This window comes from Ahaetulla prasina, chromosome 9 (assembly GCF_028640845.1).
Source record: "Ahaetulla prasina isolate Xishuangbanna chromosome 9, ASM2864084v1, whole genome shotgun sequence".
Lineage (NCBI taxonomy): Eukaryota > Metazoa > Chordata > Lepidosauria > Squamata > Colubridae > Ahaetulla > Ahaetulla prasina.
The window spans coordinates 12015481-12031760 of record NC_080547.1 but is presented as its reverse complement, the minus strand read 5'-3'; the positions used below and the strand labels follow the sequence as shown (position 1 = coordinate 12031760).

General features: G+C 47.0%; 1 protein-coding gene and 1 long non-coding RNA gene across 2 annotated transcripts in view; one reads left to right on the top strand and one right to left on the bottom strand.

Moving 5' to 3' along the window:
- LOC131204100 (nectin-1-like) overlaps nt 1–16280 on the top strand; it is a 161231-nt gene that overhangs the window by 98399 nt on the left and 46552 nt on the right. The window lies entirely within an intron of this gene.
- Nucleotides 841–8740, bottom strand: LOC131204102 (uncharacterized). Its single transcript, XR_009156532.1, has 3 exons — nt 8525–8740; nt 3089–3178; nt 841–1041 (listed from the first exon to the last, which is right to left on the bottom strand). It is a non-coding gene; the product is annotated as an uncharacterized LOC131204102 (long non-coding RNA).

The following is a 16280-nucleotide window of genomic DNA, read 5'->3' as shown; positions in this document are numbered from 1 at the left end:
GTGTTATGGGACTGCAACAACCATTGCTTGTCAGATAATACAGATATTGTGTTGGGGACACAAGACCAAAACAACACATTTGGAGAACACATACGTTGATCTCCATGTGCAAAGTCCCAAGGAGATGCCTATGATGGTTTTGTGTCCTAAATTCACTGCTGGCTATGCACATGGTGCTGTAGTGCTTGAGATGCTCCAGTGCACAAAAACTGGGGGGGTGTAGCATAAGGACAGTGTGTCTCCATAGTTCCTATCTATTGCCTGGTGGTGACTTTGAACTTCTACATGGGTTATGTCTCCCAACGTAAGCAGTCATCCAACCCCCAACCCCCACCCTAATCCCGAGCCTGGCCTTTGATCTCGGCAACCAAGGTGTCACGTTTCAGCAACAAAAGGTTGTTGAATCTTCCCTTCCGTGAAAATGATCAAGTTCAGCTTGATCCTTTTTTTTGTCATCCATGAGTTTGTTTCACCAACCATGTAGTGGTGAATCAATCAATTTATGACAGTCTTAGAATAGAATAGAATAGAGTAGAGTAGAGTAGGGTAGAGTCGAATAGAATAGAATAGAATAGAATAGAATAGAATAGATAATAGAATAGAATAGAATAGAATAGAATTTATTGGCCAAGTGTGATTGGACATACAAGGAATTGGTTTTGGTGCTGTATGCTCTCAGTATACATAAAAGAAAAAGGAAAAAAAAACCTTCATCAAAGGTACAACATTTACAACACAAAAGATGGTCATAGGTTGCAATTTAACCCTTAATGATAGCAGCAAAAAGTTACAGTCATACAGTCATAAGTGGAAAGAGATTGGTGATGAAAACAATGAGAAGATTAATAGTAGTGCAGATTTAATAAATAGTTTGACAGTGTTGAAGGAATTATTTGTTTAGCAGAGTGATGGTGTTCGGGAAGAAACTGTTCTTGTGTCTAGTTGTTCTGGTGTGCAATGCTCTATAGCGTTGTTTTGATGGTAGGAGTTGAAACAGTTTATGTCCAGGATGTGAGGGATCTCATATCCTGGACCAGAGACCTGATTAGACCAGAGACCAGAACAAATAAAAACACTCCGTATATATACAATTAAAAATTCTAGTATAAACGAATAAATAACAACTGAAATATGTAATAAAATCCGGTCTGTGGATTATACAAGGTCTGACTTCACTACAGTTGCAATCCATAAACTGTACGGCCCATTGTAGGTTCAACACTAAAAGGGAAAGGACTAAGCAGTGCAAAGGGTTTGCCACAATTGTTATATAATATCACTATGGTGGAGAAGTACATGCACAGTACACACCATGCACCAAATGCGAGGTGTGTGAATGCACACGCAGTGCATGCCAAAAGGAGGCATGGGGTAAGTAGAACAGCACGCAGGCCGGGGGGGGAGGGGGTTGTAAAAAAAATGCTTTTAAAAGTTTAAAAAAGGCTCCGACGATCGCACGGCTCAGCTGCGATCGTCAGAGCCTTTTTTTTTTTTTTACCTTTTAAAAGCATTTTTTACAACCTATTCCTACCATTTGGGCGGGAAAAGCGAGCAAGCCGGAAAGAAGCGACAAGCGGGCAAGCAGGCGACCGGGTGATTGGGGGGGGCATGGGCGGTGGCGGGGGGGGGGCGATGCAGGGATTTTTGCTACTGGTTCTCCGAACCCCCCGCTGCCATTGCTACCGGATCAGTTGATTCGGTCTGAACCGGGAGCATTTCACCCCTGCATTTGTCCCCTCGTAGCGTGTGCTTTGAGAAGAATTGACTTGCTCTCGGGATCACTCACCCTAAATCCCAGTTGCGAAACCTTAAAAGGGAAACTGGTTCACGGAGCGGAGGTTGCACAACCTTCTCAGCCGATCCCTTCCTCTTGCTCAGGAGTTGACACAGTCAGGAGGAAAAGTATTACACCACATCCAAAACTGCTTGGTTGCAACATGAATCCATCCCACTCAACTCGGAGAAAGGAAGGAAAAGTTCCTACCTCTGCTTGCTTGCTTGCTTTGCATTGGGTGAGGGGGGAACCTGGCTTGTTTTAGCCTGGGTCCTGCTCTCATGGATGCTTGTGTCCTGTGCATTTTCAGAGTCGCCTAGTTATATAGTGTAGATCAGCGGTGTCAGATTTGATTTCATTGTGGGCCGCATCAGGATTGTGTTTGACCTCGGGTGTGAGTGTGTGTGGCCGGAGGGGGGCGGGCATGGCCAGCTCGACATCACTCATGTCGGGGGCACCTGTGGCAGCCCAAGCATTCTTCCAGCGAAAACTGGCTCCCGAGCTCCGTTTCCGGTTGTGACAGCCTCTTGCATCCCTCTGGCAGCGAAAACGGAGCTCCGGAGGGCTCTGTTTTTGCTGCCAGAGGCACTGTGAGCTGGTTCTTTGCTATTTTCAGGGTTGCCCTTTGGGCCAGATCTAGGCCTTGACTTTGACACCCCTGGTATAGATCGTAGACGCCCAGTGTGCCAAACACAGGAAAGAGGGGGTCAACTAGGGGTGAAACCCAGCAGGTTCTGGAGAACCAGTAACGGAAATTTTGAGCAGTTCAGAGAACCGGCAAATATCACCTCTGGCTGGCCCCAGAGTGGGGTGGGAATGGGGATTTTGCAATATCTTTCCCCCTGGAGTGGGGTGGGAATGGGGATTTTGCAGTATCCTTCCCCTGCCATGCCCACCAAGCCACACCACGCCCACCAAGCCATGCCCACAGAACCGGTACTAAAAAAAAAATGCTTTTCACTACTGGGGTCAACCTATTCTCCAAAGGCCCTCACCTGAAGGCAGAACAAGGACCAAAGGATGGAGACTAATCAAGGAGAGAAGCAATCTGGAATTAAGGAGAAACTTCCTAACAGTAAAGACAATTAACCAGTGAAACAGCTTGCCAACAGAAGTTGTGGGTTTTCAAGAATAGACTGTACTTGTCTGAAATGATACAGGATTTCCTGCCTGAGCAAGGGGTTGGATTAGAAGACCTTCCAACTCTATTATTCTGTTCATTTTGATGGTTTGGAAAGGGACTGGACCATCTCATGAAAGATAGGGCTATTGAGGGCTGGAGGACGTAATAACGGCTGGTCGAAGGGAACATACCTTAAATGCATGTTGCTGGGAACCAGAGTAGAACTGGGTTTGCTCCCCGTGTCTTTGCTTGCGAACTTCCTGAATGCATCTGATAGACCTCTGTGGAACACAGAAGGTTTTGGATAGATGAGACCTTGGCCTAACCCAACTTTTAGGATTCTTCATCAGTCCTTATTCTTTGTGTAGTTTCTTGGATTATCATCACGTCTTGGGTAGACTGTTGCCTGTCCACATTCAGGCAGCCATTGGAACATTTGAAGGCTTACTGTCAGAACTTGGAAGCTAAGCAGGGTCAGGTCAGATTAGGATTTGGATGGGAGACATCCAAGGAGTGGCGGGTGGACCAGGGAATCCAAAACTCCCAGTGAAAGTCCAAACTTCTGGTTGCCAATAGAAAAAGTTAGTTATATCTGTGTCATAAACAGGATTAGATGGTGCTGTTGTTCCTTCCGCCACTTTAATTAACTTATTTATTAAATTTCTGCACTGCCCATCTCACCTACGTGACTCTGGGCAGCTTACAACAGCATAATAAAACCATACAAAGACATAAATAAAAGCGTAGCTTAAAAACGGAGTGAAAAACAAGCTAAAGCTTCCAAGTAGAAAGGAATCAGATTATTATTTTTTCCCTCTAAGCCGATGCGTCTCAACCTTGGCAAGTTGAAGATAAGTGAACTTCAGTTCCCAGAATTGGGAATTCTGGGAGTTGAAGTTCACCCAACTTAAAGTCACCAAGATTGAGAGCCATTGCTCGCAGCTAAGCAAACTCAGTTTCTCCAGCATCCTTTCGTCTCAGAAGCCCCTTATCCTTCCAATTTCTCCCCTCCAGCGTTTCATCCTTCCTTCCCTTCTGAAGACAAAGCGGTTCTAACCATTCTCATTATACCCTAAACCAGTGCAGAATAGGAACATATTCGCCGCCAAGATACTAAATGCACAGCCTTATGGGTTTAATTAAAAAAAGCTTAGGTTGGAGGGACAAGCAAGGAGAAAGGATTCTCCCGGTCTTTCTTATCCAGAGTCAGCAAAAGTGGGTGAAAATGGCGTTGATAATGAGGCTCAAGATAGCGGGGGCTGTGGGGGGGGGAATCCCACCGCCCTTTTTGTAAAGTCCGGGGGGGGGGGGGGGTGACTCAGCTTGCTTTCGGTTTTTCTCAGGCTCCTATTGTGTGTCGAGATGAGTCAACAGCTCTAGTGGCCAAACATTTGTGAGCTTTTCGTTCTAGTTCCCCCACCTCCTAATCTGCCAGCTCAGGAATTCCTGCACACACATCACATACAGAGAGAGACAGACAGACAGACAGACAGAGAGATAGGAGAGAAAGAGGAAACAGAGACAGGGAGGGAGAGAATGAGAGAGAGAGAAGAGAGAGAGAGAGAAGGAGGGAGAGAGAGAGAGAGAGGAAAGAGAAAAGAGAGACGGAGGGAGGGAAGGAGGGAGGGAGGGAGGGAGAGATTCAATTGTGGCTGGTTGAAAGGTTGGCTTAATTGGGAGTGAGGAATGGATGAATTGAGCTATCAGAAATGTTGGCTTCCCCCTTATTTCTCTGGTGCCTGTATCTGTATTTTAAGCAGTCAGTCCAAGGAGTGGCATGGAGTAAGAGGGGATGGAGGAAGCAGCTGTCAACACAATTCAGGAGATTATACAGGTGCCCTCAATTTACGGCCACAGCTGACCTCGAAGCATATGTTGCTAAGTGAGAAATGTGTTAAGGGTTGTTAAGTGAATCACTGCAGTTGTTGAGAGGGAGGGAGGAAGGGAGGGAGAGAGAGAGAGAGAAAGAGAAATCGGTCTTCCTTTTTTTTGTCCCACAAGTGAATTGTGGGATAGTTTTCAAAATTCTCCAGCCTGCTAACTTACTTGAGGGGGGATGGGTGTTACTGGCTAAAGTAAGGTCAGTAAAGCAATAAGCGGCAAATCGAGGCTTGCGTGACATTTCAGTGGCTTATTTGGTGTGTGGCTAAGCCCAGAAGAGGCTCCTATTTATTTATTATATACCCGGAATGGGATTGCAGACTTTTTTGAAACAAAGCCCCATGGAGTCAGAATTGGGAGTCTTTCTAAGATGCTGACCTGGCTACGGGGAGCCCTATCTAAGAGAGAGGATTGCCGAGCTCAAAACTTCAGTGTTTAGGCTAGTGAGTAAAAACGCACTTGAGTGCTTGGGAATGGGGTTTCAGAAATTATAGCGGTCGGTTTGGCACGAAGGCGCTCCTGAAGACGGAGAAGGCTCTACGGGGAGCGAATGGGAAAACAGAACATTTGGCCCGTCTTGTGTGGGAAGGAAAAGTGTTGAAAAGTTTAAAGGCGAGCAAGATGGAAAGTGAAAAGTTAGGATGATATTTGGGGTCAGGAATGTGTAATGCAGTGGGGAGGGGAGGAAACTAAAAGGAAGGAAAATAGAGGGAAATGAAGAAGAGGAAGGAAAAAAGAAAGGGAAGGAAAGGGGGGAGGGAGAAAGAGAGAAGAAGGAAGGAAAGAGAAAGAGGAAATAAAGAAGGGGGAAGGAGGAAAAATAGAAAAGGGAGGGTGGGAGAGAAGAAAAGAGGAAGAAGGAAAGAGGAGGAGGGAGAGAGGGAAATAAAGAAGAGGAAGAAAAATAGAAGAAGGAAGGGAGGGAGGGAGGGAGGGGGGGAGGAAGGAAGGAAGGAAGGAAGGAAGGAAGGAGAGAGAGAGAGACAGAGCAGGTGAATCTCACTCCCTGGCAATTCACAATCCAAGCATCAGGGATAAAGGAATGGAGACCACCTGTGTGAAACCCCCCCCCCACATCCGAGGTCTTGCTATATTGGGCAAGTGGAAGTATTGCCCGCCTTGTGGAAGGCAGAGGAGGCTGATCGTTGGGGAAAGTGCTCGCTGCAGCAGAATCTGTTCCCAGGGGCGGAGCTCAAACCCTGGGAACTTCAGTTTCAGAGAGAACCTTGGGTTGCTAGTGCTGAGCTTTGGGCTTTGCCGGATTACATCAAGCACCCCAACCAACCCCCATCAGCACTTCCAGCCTGCTCCCTGTCACCCGAGGCTGACTGGCAGTCTGGGAATATCTGTGGGGAAGGGTCTCTTCTCAAGACTCTTCTGATGTTTTGAACTGTGTTTTGCGGAGGGCTTTTTACTGGTACCACACTTTTCAGTAGGAAAACATCAACCTGACCTATTTGAAGAGTAGGGTGAGATGGCCATGCCACAGGGTGTGTTGCGGAGGTGTCGTAAGTTTCTCGTCCCTTCCTCCTTCCTTTTCTAAAAAAACTCAATTCTGCTTTCAAGAAGGCAGGTTTGGCTGTCCAGACGTTGGAAGGAGATGTTGAGAGGAGTAGAAATTTGGTGCCTGAGGGTGCTGCTGCCCCATCAACATTCTCTGTTTTGTCTCCTGAAGGGTGTCAGCATCTCACCCTTTGGGACTGAAATTGGGCTGACTCAGCAGGATTCAAGCAGCATCAGGTTTCAAAGGGCCAACACTATTGACTCATTGGGAAGTCCAACCCAGATTAAGTCCAGGTGTGGTCTAGCTCCCATCCTCGGTGCAGATGGCGAAAACAAGGGTGGGTGACTGTTGGCTCTCCCTCCTTCGTTGGCCCCAATGTTTTTAATTCCCAGCCAAGAGAGGGTATTCACAAGAGTGTCAAGTAATAAATCCATGGCAAGCAAGACTCCGAGGCAGTTGAACTCCTCAAAGGATCCTTTTATTAGAAATATCCTATTGGCACATATCTGGAGAAAACCGACTCTGAAAAGTCCCGCGGTTTTCACCTTATTAAAAGTAAAAGATTTTCTACTTTCTCAAAACAATCAGTCACATGGCCCAATCACTGTGCAGTCCAATGACCAGCTAGCATTACTCCACCTTCTTCCAACCCGGTGTGAGAATAGCAATAGCACTTAGACTTATATACCACTTCACAGTGCTTTTACAGCCCTCTCTAAGCGATTTACAGAGTCAGCATCTTGCCCGCAACAATCTGGGTCCTCGTTGTACCCACCTCGGAAAGATGGAAGGCTGAGTCAACCTTGAGTCAAATCTCAATCGTGAAATTTGAACTGCTGAACTGCAGCTAACAGTCAGCTGATGTAGCCTGCAGTACTGCACTCTGACCACTTGAAAACAAGAGTTCTTTCCAGGAACTGGATGGGCAGGAGATTAAAGGAAAAAAGAAAACACCCAATTAATCTGCCAAGCTCACCATCACCTGATCTGATGTCCACAAATTGATAGGGCTTAAAAGATCGAGTCTCCTTCAAATCAACCTTGATTTCTCTTGACCCTGTTATTTTCATGGTGAGAATATGAAGAGATTTTTCCACTACTTCCAGTCCAGTCTTAAGGACTTCCATTCCAGGATCCAATCTGTGTCCATCACCAGGACCAGAGGGTTGGTCTTCTGAGCTTTTGGACTCGTGCTGGAATCTATCTTCAGGAACTTCTCTCTGTGCTTTGGACTAGAGAAACATTCCGTGGAAATACTCCCAACATGAGTCCAAAAGTTTGGAAGACTAAACCTCTGGTTCTACTGACCGACCCAGATTAGATCCTTCAACAATATCCTGGGACATGCCTTCATTCACTTCCACTCTAGCTTACCAATTCTGAAATGTCGATGGAGATTCTCAGTCATCCAGGACATGGTTGGCCCAAAGGTGTTTTTTCAAGAGGCAACTGGACTTCCTTGGTTTTTCTTTGAATTCAAAGAAAGTCCAGTTGCCTCTTGAAGAAGCAACTTGGGGACAATTTGGAAATATCTTGCTGGTCTCCTAGTAGACAGGTTGGAGGTGGCAGCTAAGAGGTCTATCAAGGATGAATAGTTCTGTTGGGGTAAGTGCAAACTCTCCTTTTTGACATCAAGAGAACAACTCCCGCTTGATGGAGAAACTCTACAACAGTGATGACGAACCTATGGCACGCGTGCCACAGGTGGCTCATATCAGTGGGCATAAGAGCATTGTCCTGCCTCAGCTGCAGCGCGCATGCACACACTGGCCAGTGATTTTTGGGCCTTCCGGGCCCACCGGAGGTTGTGAAACAGGCTCTTTCCAGCCTCTGGAGGGCCTTCAGGGAGGCGGAGAGACTGTTTTTGCCCTCCCCAGGCTCCTAGAAAGTTTCTGGAGCCTGGGGAGAGTGAAAAACGGGCCTACCGGGCCCATCGTACCATTGCGTGCCAAAAGCGGGGGTAGCACAGGTGTGTGTGTGTGTGTGTGTCACATACATGCTTGGGAGAGCAGGGCGCATTGAATTATGGGTATGGGCACATGTGCGACACAAACACACACACACACACTCCCCTCAGTTTTGGCATGTGATGGCAAAAAGGTTAGCCATCACTGGTCTACAAGGTACCTTCGTTGACTCCTGGGTGAACTGGAAATCTGGACTTCGAGGCCTTTCGATGCCAACCCAGCAAGGCTCGCCTTAGGGCGACATTTCCCCATCATTGGAGACGGGCTCTGCTTACCTTGTACTGCAGCCCAAAACAACAAGTCCCCTGAAGCAAACATCCAATTTCCTTCTACGCATCAAGAATGAGAAGACTTCCTTCCATGGCAGGTGTGTTAGTGGAGAGGAAGAAAAACATCCCGGTGTTCAGTGATATCATATGGCCCCCAGGGTGGGGAAGGGGGCATGTGACCCCCTTGCTCTTTTCATCCAGGGTTTACTCACAAGCATTGGCACTCGGGAAGGGCTCTGAAGCCAAAACCCATGACACAGGTGTGTTCTTGCCACATCTTCGGTAGGGTGGTGATGCCAAGGAAGCGGCAGGATATAGAGCCAGGTTATAGAGTTGCGAGATGGGGGTTGGGGGGATAGGCAGGTTGGCAACATGCTAGCTGGGAAACAGGGTGCGAGAGAGAGAGAGAGAGGTTGGCAAGGGTTGAGCCTGTAGGAAGTTGTGCAAAACTCTGCCAAGTCAAGATGCTTCCCGCCCCCCAACAAAGAGGCATTGATTTTATACTTAGTTTGTGGCAGCTGAGAACGGCAACTCGCTCTTTTCGAGTGATTGGAGGTGACTCAAAACTCTTCAGCCCTTCATTGCTCCTAGTGAAGTGCCGAGAGACCAACTTGTTCAGGCGCGCAATTTTGGGGGAAATTGGTTGCCAGCGTTTCGCTGGAGTTGCTTCCGTGGGAGTGATCTGCGGGGTCCTTGGTGGTCTCCGAGCTTGGTTGTTTTCTTATAGATAAAGAGAGCAAACTCCACTCTCTTCCAGCACTGATGATGTTACTTAAATGGGTTAGGAAACATCTGCAAGGAAACAACCAAGCTCAGAGAGCACCAAAGACCCTATAGTCCTCTTCCTCCTTCCCTCCCCTCCCCTCCTCTTCCTCCTTCTCCCCTCCTCTTCCTCCTCCTCCTCTTCTTCCTTCTTCCTATCCTCCTCCTCCTCCTCCTCCTCCTCTCTGCAACCCCTTCCCTTCTAGCACTGATAATGTTATCTAGTTTGGTAATGAAATGTCTACAAGAAAACAGCCAAGCTCAGAGAGCCCCGGGCGACCCCCACAAGTCAGTCTTGAACTAGAGATATTCTCTTCTATGTCAGCGATCTGTGTCTGGGAGTTGCGGCAAACTCAACACTTTGTGGGAACAGGTCAGTGGGACAAGGCGAAGGGCAAGCCCAGATAGGTGTGCATAATCCACTTCCACTTTGTCGTGATGAAACAATATTGGATTGAGTAATGTGATCTATTGAAATGATTCCTTGCTTTGCAATCAGAATCCTAGACAGGATTGATGCAACATGCTGGGAGCTAAAACATCACAATCGTTTTTTTTGCACGTCTGTGTTCACTTGGGCAAAATAACCGAGGCTTTGTTTCCAACACTGTGCTCGCCTTCATGCAGATTTTAAACTTTGTCTGCAGAGGCCCCGGCTGTTATTCAATCACCAGAAACCATAGGCAGGAATTTGAGGTCCTCTTCAGCTGTCTATCATCAGATGTATAATAAAAAGATAAAGGTTCCCCTCTCGCATACGTGCTAGTCGTTCCTGACTCTAGGGGGTGGTGCTCATCTCCGTTTCAAAGCCGAAGAGCCAGCGCTGTCCGAAGACGTCTCCGTGGTCATGTGGCCGGCATGACTCAACGCCGAAGGCGCACGGAACACTGTTACCTTCCCACCAAAGGTGGTCCCTATTTTTCTACTTGCATTTTTTTATGTGCTTTCAAACTGCTAGGTTGGCAGAAGCTGGGACGAGTAATGGGAGCTCACCCTTTTATGCAGCGCTAGGGATTCGAACCGCTGAACTGCCGACCTTTCGATCGCGTCCCCTAGATGTATAATACGTAAATATTAAAAAAGTCCATTTCTTTCTGATTGGAGCAGAGGCTGAATGCCAGATTAGTTGGCATCTATTCAGTGGAAGTCGAGGAGGAGAACATAAATACTATTTTCAGGCTCCGCTTTGTTTTCCGGCGCGAATCTGGAGGGTGTACTATTTGACAAATAATTCCCCCATTTACCAAGTGAGAAAAGAAAGTCTTCATGCTTATCTCCATGAATAATACTGCAAAATAACAAATCCAGTCATCAGCTAATTTGCCAGAAAAGCTCTTGAGCTGACTGAGCCATGAAAGCGGGTCTTCTTTTTCTTTTTTTTATTTAAAGTCAGGGAGAAAAAGATATTGTAGGGATTTGAGAACACACCGTTTCCAAATGGTGAACGCGAGCGTCCCGTTCTGACTCTTGGGTTAAGACTAGACCTGTCAACCTATAGCTACATGAATCACATGGCCCCCCCTTTCTCTCTCTCCCCCTTTCCCTTTTTTTTTTTTTTTTGCCCTCCAGCCAAATCAAATACACGAGATTACAACACACTGTTGGAAGTGGCTACACTTCCATTGTGTTGTAAAAGCCTTGGGCTAGCTTAAGGTCTCCGACTCTTGAGTGGGGAAAAGGCATCTGTGTCGCATTGATGAGACAGGGGGAAGCCAAGCTCATAATTCTTCAAGTTTCAGTCCTGGGAACACGGAAACACCGTATGTAGTCCATCTACGATTCTCCGTGACCCAAAACTAGCCATTCACACAGACCGGAGACTCTTGGGGCACCATACTTAGACCCAGAGGTGGGATTCAGCCAGTTCGGCCCAAAATGGGGTGTGAGTGGAGCTGTGCGCCCCCGTGGCCCTTTTCACTCCCTGGAGGCTGCAGCGAGGCCTACTAAGCCCAAAACAGGGTATTGGGGGTAGCCCATCCCCCCGGCGGCCCATTTTCGCTCTCAGGAGGCTTCAGGGAGGCCTCCTAGGCCCAAAACGGAGTGTGAGCACAGCAGTGCGCCCCCCATGGCCCTTTTTCACTCCCCAGAGGCTGCAGGGAGGCCTACTAAGCCCAAAACAGGGTTTGAGGGGTGGCACATCCCCCAGTGGCCTGTTTTTGCTCCCAGGGGGGTGCAGGAGACTGAGTGCTGCTTGTCACACCCCCTTGCCACGCCCACCATGGCCACCAGCATCTATCCAGTCATTGGGGCAGAGAACCTAGAGTTGTTAAACTATTTGAATCCCACCACTGCTTAGACCAGCGGTTCTCAACCTGTGGGTCGGGACCCCATTGGGGGTCGAATGACGATTTGCCAGGGGTCGCCTAAGACCATCAGAAATATGGGAAGTATACTTGCGAGTCGAAGAATCACGCTCCAATGGTTGACTCCACAAGCCAGCTGCAGGCTCTTCAAATCGCTAGCCGAATTCGGCTTCAGGCGCGATGAGTTAAAAAAGAGAGAAATCTTTGCTCTGATGTCTCCCTCTCAAGCCAGCTGCAATCACTCCCAATCGCTAGCCTAATCTGGCTTCAGGTGCTATAAACTTAATAGGGGAGGAGTCTCCACTTTAATGCCTCCGTCCTCAAGGCAATCGCAAGCAGTTCAGATCACTAGCCAATATGGCTTCAGGCACGATAAATTCAAAACGAAAATAATTTTACGGTTGGGGGTCACCATATCGTGGGGAATTGTATTAAAGGGGTCGCCACATCATGGGGAATTGTATTAAAGGGGTCACAGCACTATAAAGGTTGAGAACCACTGGCTTAGACCCATCTATTTTTGACTCAAAATTAGTCATTCATGCATCCTGGGATCTTGGTGGCACCAGACTTAGACCATCTATGATTCTCCTTGACTCAAAATTAGCCATCCATGCAGACCTGGGATCTTGGGGGCACCATACTTCAATCCATTTATGATTTCCCTTGACCCCAAATTAGCCATTCATGCAGACTGGAGACTCTCGGGGCACCATACTTAGACCATCTATGAATCATCTTGACTCAAAACTAGCCATCCATGCAGACCTGGGATCTTGGGAACACCATACTTAGATCATCTATGACTTTCAACAATGCAAAATTTAGGTCCAATGAACATTTATGGGCTGGGATTACAGTATCCTACATTGTTTTGGAACATCTGCTCATCCTGTCGATTTCAAGTGTTCCAGAGTGATGTAACCGAAATGCTGAGATTTGGTTGGGCTGTTGGAGGCCAAGAGAACTTGTAAGGTGGAGGAACAGGAAGGGCTGAATCTCCAGGACTGGATCCAACTGAGTCAGGACAGCTTCTGAGAGACAAGCTTTGGGTTGGCCTTTTCTCAGGCACAGATCCATCTTGTTTTTAACCAACGTGCAGGTGGAGCCACCCTGTAGCCTGGGAAAGCGTCAGTAGAAGAAGCAGTAGAACATAGCCCAGGAAAGTCCCCATGATAAGACTGCCACCTCCTAGCAAGCCAAACCAAAGCTTGGAATGTGACAGGCGTCCCAACATACGTGCTAACTAAGATTCAGGACACAAGCTTGTTCAGAATTTTGCCCTTAACTGGAAGCATGAACATGCAGCAGGACGTTAGCGTCCCAACCTCTCCCATCATCCTCTTCTCCCAGGAAAGACAGGCCCTGGCAATAGTTGAGTGGCCCACGGTCTTCCAACAATACCTAAGAAAGCCACATTTGCAAGACTCGGCCAATCTCTCCTTGGCAGAGACACGCTATGCCAACCACTTCAAATGCAAAGCCACAAGAAGGAAGGAAAAGACCTCAACTAAGAAGTTCTGGCACCAGTAGGTCTCCAACACTCGGATACTTTATGGCTCTGAATGCACAAAGGTGGGGGAAAAAGCTTAGACCATCATGCTCAGACATGCGTCGGGCCAATTTTTGCAGAGGAGGCTGCTCACGTGTTGACCCCTAAGTTGGCAAAATGGATGGAGGGGAACTCTATGCCTTAATGTTCCTAGACTGTAACGTTCGGCCCACTTACCCATGAGATCATGGTCCTGCCTCTTTTCAAGGGAACGTATGTGCGATCGCACACATTTTTGCCCACGCAGTTGGGTTGTGATTTGGTTCATGAATCCCAACCAGTTTGTTGAGGCCTGCAGTTCAAAGACTGTAGATCTCAACAAACGGATTTGGACTCATTGCTCGAGAGGGCTGGGTGGACTTCAACTTCCAGAATCCTCCCAGTCAGCATGACCATTGCTGAGGAATTCTGGGAGCTGGAGTCCACACGTCTCAATCTTGGTAAGGTTGGGAAGCACTATAGGAGTGGGGAGGAAGGGAGAATGAGGGAAAGAGGGAAGGAAGGGAGGGAGGGAGGGAAGGGAAGGAAGAAAAGGAAGAAAGGGAAGAAAGGGAAGGAAAGGGAAGGAAGGAAGGAGGGAAGGAAGGAAGGAAAGGAGGGAAGGGAGGAAGGAAGGAAGGAAGGGAGGAAGGAAAGGGAGGGAGGGAAGAAAGGAAGGGAAAGAAGAAAAGGAAGGGAAGGAAGAAAAGGAAGGAAGGGAAGGAAAGGAAAGGAAAGGAAGGAGGGAAGGAAGGAAGGAAGGAAGGAAGGAAGGAAGGAAGGAAGGAAGGAGCTTCAGGTAGAACTTTAACCTGAAGCAACCTTCCCCATCTGCAACACATACAACAGAGTTCCCAGGTAGCCCGACTGCTCAGCGAAAACTCTTTATCTTACCAACAATGCTATAAAATAAACTAATTTCAGATGAACTGACTCAAGCCAGTAGGTTTCCTGGCCAACTGAGGATTAGATCCTGGGTTCTTGATACGCCTTTCTCACAGGCAAGCCCACGTGCGCCCTAAAAGACCCTTTGTTCTTTGAAAAGCGAGCTCTTATTTGGCAGCGTTCGTCCCCGTCTTCCGTCCACCTCCCTCCCTCCCGAAATTATGTATTCCAGTCACCCACAACCTTCTCCTCTCCGTTTTATTCTACCATTCGGTGCATCTGGGGCCAGGGAAGGTTTTGCATCTCTGCATTAGCTGAGTGCCAACCACCGTTTGAGTTTTGCTGTGGTTGCAATGTTTCCTGGCTTCCAAAATGCCTGCTGCAAGGATTCGTGAAATGGTGTGGTGATTTAGGGACACATGCTCAATTCTTAAGGCAGGACAGGGGATGTCCTGCTATCTTATTTTTTTTGGGGGGGGGTTTCTGGGGGGGGGGAATGGGAGAGAGGATGAGTTTTTGAGATGTCCAGGAGCAAAGTTTGACTTGCAGAGGTGGGGGACCGGTGGGACAGTGGGGGTGGGGAGTTGCATTCTTGCCCTCTAGTCTGGAAAACGTGGAATGTGGCCTTTGGAGACAAGGACAGGCAAGGATTTGATCGGATGTGTTTGCAAGTTCAGCCACCGGACAAGAGGTGTCCCGCAGGGGTCCTTCTCTGTTGTAAGTTGGCTTCCACACGACCAAAGGAAGCCATTCGGAATGCCATGTCTTCTTCACCTTGCTCATTTGCCTCCTCCTGCTTTTTCTCCAAGTCTCAGTCTCAGTCTCTCTCTCTCTTTTCTATCATCTATCTACTTATCTATCTATCATCTATCATTTCTCCCCTATCATCCTTCCCTCCCTCCCTCCCTCCCTCCATCTATCTAGCCTCTCTCTCTCTCTTTCCCTCCTTCCTCTCTTTCTCTTTCCCTCCTTTCTCTCTCTCTCTCTTTCCCTCTCCCTCTCCCCCTCTACCTCTTTCTTCTATCATCTATCTATCCTGTCTATCTATCTATCTATCCATCCATCCATCCATCCATCCTCCCTCTCTCTCTCTCTCTTTCCCTCTCCCCCTCTCTTTCTTCTATCATCTATCTATCTATCTATCTATCTATCTATCTATCTATCTATCTATCTATCTATCTATCTATCTATCTATCCTCCCTCTCTCTCTTTTCTCCTTCCTCTCTCTTTCTCATTCCCTCCTTTCTCTCTCTCTCTTTCCGTCTGCCCCCTCTCTCTTTCTTCTATCATCTATCTATCTATCTATCTATCTATCTATCTATCTATCTATCTATCTATCTATCTATCTATCTATCATCTCTCTCTCATATCTTATCTGTCTATCTATCTATCTATCTATCTATCTATCTATCTATCTATCTATCTATCTATCTATCTATCTATCCTCTCTTTCCCTTCCTCCTCTCTCTTTCCCTCCCTCTCTCCCTCTCTCTCTCTCTCCAGATCTTGCTTGTCCAAAAATATTCTTGTTCTTTGGATGGAGCTGGAGGAGAAGGCAGGGGGCTTGTAGCCAGTTTTCTGCCTGCCCAATCTGTCCTCCAGAACCCCCCTCCCCCTCCCCTCCACGAGGGCAAAGGAGTAACTGGCAGAGAGTTTGGTTTCTTCTAAAAGCAAGGACACGTATCATTTTATTACATTAATAAATTGCTTGGCTTCTTACATTCGGTTTTGGTTGCGTGGGTAACCCTGTTCTTCATGCCATCGGAGTTCTCAAGAACAAGTGAGAAGAACACAATGACAAAGAGGGTGTTGTTGTTTTTTTAACTGTACCAATGCGTGGAAGGAAGTCCCACTCTGCCCCGGTTGGTGTGTTTAGTCCTGCAGCTCAAATACATCTAACTTGGTGCTTTCCAAATATGTTTGAGTTTTATATATATGAGTCTTGGTGGTGCAGTGGTTAGAGTGCAGTACTGCAGGCTACTTCTGCCGACTGCTGATATTGGAATGAAGAATAGAATAGAGTAGAGTAGAGTAGAATAGAATAGAATAGAATAGAATAGAATAGAATAGAATAGAATAGAATAGAATAGAATAGAATAGAATAGAATAGAATAGAATAGAATAGAATAGATATTGGAATGAAGAATAGAATAGAATAGAATAGAATAGAATAGAATAGAATAGAATAGAATAGAATAGAATAGAATAGATATTGGAATGAAGAATAGAATAGAATAGAATAGAATAGAATAGAATAGAATAGAATAGAATAGAATAGAAT